Here is a 9,000-nt window from a genome sequence, read left to right on the forward strand (position 1 = left end):
GCTTCAACTCAACATGAAACAGATTCAAAGGCATTGGAGGAGGCTGGCATGGTAAGGGATGGAAGGCCCAGGAAGGTCCGAGAGTATGGGTGCTGTTTGGCAGCTGGGGTATTGAGATCCCCTTTGCCCCAACTGAGTTTCCTCCAACCCCTCTGGTCTGGCAGTAAGAGAGCAACCTGAAACCAGGGAGGACAGAGCTGGCGTTTTCAGAGACTCCAGGTAGGATTCAGAGGGACTCACAAAGCTTTGCCCTCCAGAGGGAGAAGATGGAACTGCCCACTCAAGATTCTCTGCCAGAGTGAAGCAGTCTTGACCCAGTAGAAATGTGCTGGTATCTCAGCACTGATGCCTGTCAGCTCCTCGTTGACGACATCCTTGGAACTGGCTGGGATCCCTTTGCTCTTGAGCTGTGCACACTTAGAGACCCAGGGCATAAGCACCAGATCCTCTTTCTTGTGCTCCTTGTTCTCATTGTTGCATCACCGAGGGTGCAGTGGTGGTCCTTCTCTGGCAGCATCTTGACAAAGAGCTGGATCTACAAAATTACAGAAATCTAAGAAACAGAAGTCTGCCCCCTTGGAAATAGCACTCCCGTCTACGATTTCACTTCCCAAATGTCCACAATGGTAGGAAGTAAGTCGGGTCAAAAGTGGGAGCCAGGAACTGAATCAAGTTCTCCTTGCAAGCACCAGGAACCCAGGGTCTTGAGTCATTACCACCCACTTCCCGGATATTCATTAGCAGGGAGCTTAAGTCAGGGACCAGAGCCAGTGACTGAACCCGGGCAGTAAGACACAAAATGTGGCTGTCATAATCGCTAGATTAAATGCCCACTTCTCCATTTTGAGTTCTTTATTTAATGTGGGGATTTATAATCTCCCCTCACCTACCTTGTGCCAAGAACTTTGTCCTTAATTTCTAATCCCACATCTCTTATAAAGGAAATTAAACACAGATGCTTCTGGATCATCCATCCTGAATTCATCACATTTGGTGTTGTAAGAGCTGAGTTATGGCAATTTTCTTCTAGTAAATCAGTGCCCAGAGATGGAAATAAGCAAACCCAAGAGATGAAAGAAAGGCACTAAGAGTGTGAGCATTTTTAAATTGTATTTGCAGTTAAGATTCTGACAGGATCTGGTGAGGCACATGATAGAAACCTACTAGCCTGTAGCCTTCCTTTTCTCTGCCACAACAGGGTCATCCATTGCGCACTGCAGAACAGCAGCAAAACACAGCTTTCAGCAAGTACTGCAAGGCTCACCTGGCATCTTCTGGCCATGACACTGCATGGAAGACTGTCATCTCCCATTCTCATTTATGATTCACTTTGCTTGCTGCATTATTGTGGAGCACAAGTTGGTAGGGATGTGAAGACAGGTTGCCACTCAGTTACACAACTCTGCAGGAAAATCTGGAAGCAGAGCAAACCTGGGAAATGCCAACTCAGCCTTTTTCATTTGTTTATTCAAGTTGTTTTCATATGCATTGCTTGTATTTGTGTGTGTGTGTGTGTGTGTCTTCAGTACAAACTTGGGCAATGAATACGGATGCTCCAACATGACAGATTTGTGTTTCGGTTCTGATTCCTCCACTTACAAGTACTAGGATTTTTTTGGAGGGGGGTGGATTTCATATTAATTTTCCAAATTGTTGCTTTCTTGTTTATAAAAATTCAGTTAAAACAGAAAGTTGTTAAGATGATTAACTGAGATTTAGTTTCTAAAAAGGATGTCAAAAGTCCTAATGTATGTTAGAAATGGTAGAAAACAGAAGAAACGAAAGAAAAATGATGATGATGCAGAAAATGAGGCAATGGGTAAGAAAAAATTTGATGGAGGGAGGAAAGAATGGAAGACAGGCAGCAGTAAGCTGGAAAATGTTTAAAACCAATTCAACAACTAGTTCTAGACTAAATGAAATGAGAGAACCAATCGTGGAAATGTAGGCATGCCAGTTACTACGTTGTAAATACTCCTGCCATACAAGCTCTCAATGGGGAGTTACCCAGTCACAGACTGACAATTGAACAGTGAACTTTTGTCAACCAGTGTGGGGTGCTCCCTACATATCACTGCAGGAAGGCTTTGAATGCCAACAGAGGTTGAGAAAATATACACTGACTCATTGACCTGCAGCAATGATGTATTCAAACTATTTTCACCTAGATTGGATTTATAAATGCTAATTTCTCCTATTTTTAACAAGAATTGTACTTAAACTTGGCCTGTGGTATGTACTTCAGAAATCTTCATAGTATTCTTTGAGTTTGGTAATCGAGGATTCTGGGATTCTGTCTAGAGACCATCCCTTTTGAGGCACAAAGTATCACAGCTGAACTTCTAAAAAGGACCTCGTTGTGTGCTCTACGATCTGCTCACCTGTCTGAGAAAAACCATGGGGCTACTAAAGCGAAGCCTTATTTTAGGGATTCCCTGAGTCCTTAGGCAACTTCATCAACATAGAGTACAACAGAGTCTTAAGAAGCTTTTGTGTTTTGATTATCATCCTATACAGGTACCTTAGTGTTTGATGTGCTATCTTCATAACCAATTCTTTAGTAGGAAACTGACCACAGGACAGGTAAACTTTAAGATGAGATTGGCAGAGAAGGTTTTTTTTTTATTTGAGTGATTTTCCTTTTACTCTTTTTTTCACATTTTACATGTACTATTATTATTATCATTTTATGATAGAGTTCCATAGGCTCCTAGTATTTCCCTTATCCCAGCCGCAATTCCCACACACACACCTAATTCCTCTGTATCATTACTAAAGTATAGTTCTTCATACACAGTCATATGTCCATCATTGCGGGCATGGAAAGTGGCAGAGAGTCCAGAATCCAATTGTCAAGATATACTAAACAAGTCCATATTTATCTGGAAGTAGAAATGCACACTATGTTGTATCCTCACATCTGGATATGTTAATCTCCATTTCACAGCTACTATACTTCCCCTCAAATGAAAAGCCATAATACAAAATCAACAATAGAAAGAAAACTAGAAATTTACAATGCTATGAAGTTAACACGTTACTAGATATGACAGTCTCCATTACACAGCTACTATACATCTCCTTAAATAAAAAGCCACAAACAAAATCAACATCAGGAAGAAAAAAGAAATTGACAACTTTATGAAGTTAAATAACATGCTACTGAATGACTAACGTGTAGCTGAAGAAATGAAAATCAAGAACCTTCTTGAAGAAAATGATGCCACTGTATAATCTACGAGTCATTGAAGATTTTAATCAGAAGAAAGTGTTTTGAAGAGATGAAACTAACAGAAAACATCAAAACCCATGCGATATAGTTTCCGCTGATTCTGTTGGTGAAACGTGTCTCTTCTAGACAACAAAGAGATGGGTTTTGTTTTTAAATCCAGCCTACTAATCTATGATGTTTGATTGAGCTTAAGCCATTTACATCCAGAGTTTAATATGTATGGGTGGTACTTGGATCATTTTAGGAATGGGTTGTTCATTGGTTTAGTCTTCTGTTGTCATTTTACTGGGATGTTCTTCTCATTTGCCTTTGGTTTTGGTAGGTGTTATTCCTCTTCTCTGTCAAGAGAACATCTTGAAGTATCACTTGTAGGGCAGGTTTGGAAGAGGCAAATTCTTTCAACTTTTCTTTACTGTGGAGGAATCTTATTTCATTTTCAAAGACACGGGCCCAGCGGCGTGCCCTAGCTGCTAAAGTCCTCACCTTGAATGCGCCAGGATCCCATATGGGCGCTGGTTCTAATCCCGGCAGCTCCACTTCCCATCCAGCTCCCTGCTTGTGGCCTGAGAAAGCAGCAGAGGACGGCGCAAAGCTTTGGGACCCTGCACCCGCGTGGGAGACCCAGAAGAGGTTCCTGGTTCCTGGCTTCAGATTGGCACAGCACCGACTGTTGCGGCTCACTTGGGGAGTGAATCATCAGACGGAAGATCTTCCTCTCTGTCTCTCCTCCTCTCTGTATATCTGACTTTGAAAAAAAAAAAAAAAGACAAAAAGCTTTGTTGGATATGCTACCCTAGGCTGACAATTTTTTTCTTTTACACTCTGGAATATCTCACTCCATTATCTTCTTGCCTGTAGAGTTTCCTGTGAGAGATCTCCTGTGAGTTTAATTGGCATTCCTTTATGTTAACTGATGTTTTTCATGTGCACATTTAAGAATCTTTTCCTTATGTTCAATTGAAGAGCTCAGTAAGTTCTCGCGAGCTCAGCACATGCGCAGTTCACTGCTGTCCCTGCAGTCCTAAATCTTTTGCCACCATGTACAAAATGGTACCTGACGAACCACTATTTCAGTTCTTGATCTGCTGGCTGTCAGGTCTGAGGGCTACCCAGACCTGTCTTAGATTGAACCTATAAAATGCCACATTGCTGCAGTTCACTGAGTCAGAAATGAGTTCACTCCCAGCTCAGTGTATGCTCAGTCATTTCCCTTGCTTTTGCCTCCTAATGCAAAATGGTGCCAAATTCAGCTCTAGGGGGCTGACTGGGCTGTGAAATCCACCCTGTTCTCACATTGCCCGTCTTGGATCTGCTGCTCTGTCTCTGTTCCTGGTCAAATCAAACGGACCATCAGGACAGACAGTTCTTTGTCTGGGCTCACCTCCCAAGCTCCCAGTGAAAGTCCCTTCCCACCTGGTTGCTGGTGGAGTTTTGGCTGCTGGTGGAGTTCAGATTGCTGTTAGCTGAATGCTGCTGTAGTATCAGTCTCTGCAACACCACACCATTGTGTCCAGTGCTTTCCTATGTCTGTCAGTCTCCAAGTACCCCTCTGCGGTTGTTCTGTCCTCTCCTATTTCCTGGAATGTGACCTCTCTGCTTCATCCTGATTAAATGTTTTTCTGTCCGTTTAAACATGTCCTTACCCTATTCCGCCATCTTGATTCTCCCCGGCAAGGAAGGTTTTTATAAATTGTGTTACTAAAAGGAAGCCATGGCTCAGAGGTACTGGTAGGTATGGAGTTTGTAGAAAGCAATGGTATGTCATGGCCCAGAGCACAGGAGCGGTGTTTGGGAGCAGGTCCAAAATGGTATCACTGTTGTTGCTTTTGCTGTTTATTACTTAGCAAAAAAGAAACACATATCTTAAATTTTTTGTGCAATATTGGGCAAATCACTGAGACATTGCAATTCATTTAACTTACATGATAAAGGAAGTAATATTTCAGCAAATTCTTGTGAGTTTTAAGTGAGATAACACGTACTGGGGATGAGTTATAGTGTAATGACCATTTGCTTGTTTTCCTAACTTATTTTATCCATCGCAATTCTCCTCTGTAAGAAGCAAATACAAAGACATGAAGCTGTGTTGTAATGAAAACAGTGAGACTAATCAATGCCATGTGTCTATGTGCATGGGTTTACATGCATGTATATATTAGCAAGTTGAAATATGGACATCTGATTTCAGTCCTGTAAGTAAAGGAAAGGTTTTATTATAACCACATGGTTTTGTGTACTTTCCTAGAAGGTATCAAGCTAGGTTGGGGAACTCTTGACCCTCCTTCATAGCTGATTTTTTTTGCCACATCTGTTATGAGTCTGTGTAGGTTCTCCCAGCAGAAGCAAGCCTGGCCTTCCCTATATTTCTGTTTCCCTGCCTTTTACTCTAAACAAATTCCAAGCTACCTCATGACATAATTATCTTGTTGGGCCTGCGATTCTGAGATTGACTTCTTTGTAGAAAACTCCTTTGAGTTACAAAGAAATCATATGAAAATGTGCTGATGAAAAAGCCATGGCTTTAAGAGAAACATGTAACTCAGGTATGTGTGGGAATAAGCAAGATGCCCACAGTCTAGAGCAGAAATGGTCACATAATCAGGTCTCAGAGAGATGGAAACACCTCTAGGACCCGGAGAAGGTCACCTGGCATTCCAGCAAGCTCACTGCCAAAATCCAGGAGACATGTTTCACTCATACAGCACCACAGACCAGCAGAGTCATATGCCTTCCCTGTTGGGTGTGTGTTTACCTGGGATCCCTTTAGTCTAATTCACATTGCTAGTCCTGTCTGTGTGTTTCCTTCTCTGTAGTTGCTCATTTCTCATAAAGAATATCTGACTGTCAAGATGACCACCTGCATGCCCACTGACCAGTCTTCCCAGGTCACCAAAGTCTGCTGGCTTATACCGTTTCCATTTCATACTAATTACCCCTGGTCAGGGTACTGGGTTTGCTCTTGTCATGACCAGTGTTTCTCATGCGAAAGCATTATGTATGCTTGGTTACCCAAAGCCAGGTGTGCCAAGAGCTCCCAATCGAACTCTATACTGAACTCCCTTACAACCTTCAAAGTCCTTTCAGAAGGTAAGCTATTTCTTCTTCATTTTTGCATTCCTCATGGCTACTAATAGGTACTGTACAAGCAGTTTTAAATCCAAAAGAACTGCTTTGTCTCTAAATTCATTTAAATTTGCCATTATTCTGACTCTGGTTTGATAAAGGCATGTTGAATATGACGTATGTGTGTGTGCATGATTGTGTGTATATGTGTGCCTATGTGTATGCCAAAAAGAGCATGAAACACATTTAGGAAGGCTGAACTCCCCATCATTTTTCTTTCCATGGATCCTCTAACAACATAACATATTCCAAATTTCTTGTTTGATAATGACCCCTTCCAATGTCTACTGCAGCTTGAAATAATTAAATCTGTATTGCCACAAAGAACAACACAAAAGGTATACAGCAGCTCCCCCTTTACTGTCATTTCACTTTCCTGGTTTTCACTATATGTGGATAACCACAGTCTAAAAAATGTTAAACAGAAATTTTTAAAACAAAATGCTTAGAAATTTTAAATTAAATGCCATGATAAACAGTGTGATGAAATCTTGCATTGTTTGGCTCTGTCCTGTTTGGAACATAAATTGTCCCATTATTCAGTATGTCCATTTTATAAAGGCCACATACCTGTCACTTGGTGCCGTCCTGGCCAATCACTCAGTAGCCGTCTTTGATTACCAGTGCATGCACCAATGACCCCAACAAAAAAGAACAGTGGAACTGGCCATTTGAGTATGCCAAACAGAAGTTATAAATTCCTTTAAGTAAAAAACTGGAAGCTTCCTATAAGAAAAATGTTTATATTCCGAGGTTGCCGAGATCCATGGTATACGTGAATCTTCTGTACATGGAATTATAAGGAAATTAAAGTATACTTGCGTAGTTGTGTTGTCACAGCTCAAACTGCATGTGTATTAGAAAAACAGCATTTATAAGGGGCCCATTGCCGTCTATGATTTCAGACATTCACTTTGAGAGATCTCTGTCAATAAATCTCTTAAGGAAAACTGATGCATAATCCTTTGTAGCAATACAACATTGCGCAAAAGGTCTGGATGCAAATGAAAAGATTTAAAAATATCATTAGGGCCTCCCATCAGTAGCAAACTTGAAGTAGACACAGCACACCTTTTCTTTTTCTCTTGCACATCTTTGGAATGCTTTGAGTGTGTGGCAGCATGTGCAGGCTCGAGACGCTCCTCAGGGGAAGCGCATTCACTGACAGTGAAGCACACAGGTGCTGAATATTCAGTCTGTTCCCTGAAGAATCATCAGGAATGTGGTAAGAAAAAGGAGATGAGAAAATTTGATGAGTAAACAAAGATGGGCATAATTTGAAGCATCACTTGTATGAGCTCTTAGCTCCTGTTGGCCACACCCCTCCAGTGTGACAGAGAGAAAAAGCACCAGCACCAAGAACTGTAATTCAATCAACATTTGCTGTACTTAACATACTACATACTTATGTTCATTTAAGCACTTTCATTCACACAAATCTGTTCTATTCTGTCCTAATAACCCATCATAATACCTGCTTTGCAGTAGGATTCAATAAGCATATATTGGGTCGATGAATCCTCAAAGACACAAACGCACTGATAAAGGAATGAATGAAAAGTCAACCCTTACTACTATTCACCTCATCCGTTATCTTCCTGGCTTGTGGAGTTGTACTCTATTAGCTTCTTCATCTACTCATGCTAGTGTTGCTAGACTTAGATGATGCAAACACATGGCATCCAATTAAATTGGAATTTTAGATAATCGATTGAAATAATTAATGTAAGTATGTCCCAGGTGAATGGGCTGTTTATCTGTAATTCAAATTCAACAGAGATCTTAGCATTTAGTTTGGCAGCTTTAATGTCTAACAGCAACCCTACTCATTAAAGTCTACTTTCATGCCAATATTCTCCCTACCTTCCCCACCCACCCGCCCCTGTCTTTCCTGATCTCCGTGCCTTTGCCCCTCTCACATTCCTGGCACTAATCACCCTGGGCTGGCTTGGAATGTCAGCCAGAAGGAACTGGGCTGCAATGAAAGGAGCTTCAAGCCTTTAGCAAGGCCCAAAAGTGGACAGGGCCTCTACAGAACTTCCTAAGGAAAACAAGAGCTGCCAAGGAGAAAGCAGGCATCGGGACCAAGAACACTTGCCTCTTTTGTGTGAAACAAAGAAAAGAGCTATTCAGAAACCAAATTGATTAAAATGAAGGGAAATTGCCGGACCATTGATAATTGCAGCAAAAGGGCAGTGGTCACTAACTGATTGCCACTTCAGAAGGAGCTGAGTGCCAACAACCAATCAAGAGCATTAGCAAGAAGCAACCTTTGAGTGACCCCGGGGCTGCCCCTGGGGAAGCATTTCACACAAGCCTTTAAAGCATTTTCCGCACAATATTTACTTTTAATTCCCAAACCAAGGAGGACTGAAAACCATTCCATCTGTAAATGTCTTTCACATGGTGAAGAGATGAATGAGCATGGGTTTCAGGACCAGGGTGTTCTCCAGTTCGCTCTGCAGCCCTCGCGCCCTGCACCTCATCAAACAGGGTAGACACACTGTCCTATGCAACACCCTGAAAACCTGGGCACGTGTCCAGAGAGTCTCCTTTTCTTACATCATCTCACAGTGGCCCTTTGACAAAGATAAACATCTGCTGTGTTTTAAAGGAACATGTTTGTACTCATTCAATGGAATAAT

The 9,000-nt window shown here is 41.6% G+C and overlaps 1 long non-coding RNA gene across 1 annotated transcript; it reads left to right on the top strand.

Annotated features, from left to right (window-relative positions):
• The first annotated feature begins 516 nt into the window (after positions 1–516).
• Positions 517–1,472, top strand: LOC131481110 (uncharacterized). The gene is made up of 2 exons (XR_009246042.1): positions 517–626; positions 1,199–1,472. It is a non-coding gene; the product is annotated as an uncharacterized LOC131481110 (long non-coding RNA).
• The last annotated feature ends 7,528 nt before the right edge of the window (positions 1,473–9,000 follow it).

This window comes from Ochotona princeps, chromosome 9 (assembly GCF_030435755.1).
Source record: "Ochotona princeps isolate mOchPri1 chromosome 9, mOchPri1.hap1, whole genome shotgun sequence".
NCBI lineage: Eukaryota > Metazoa > Chordata > Mammalia > Lagomorpha > Ochotonidae > Ochotona > Ochotona princeps.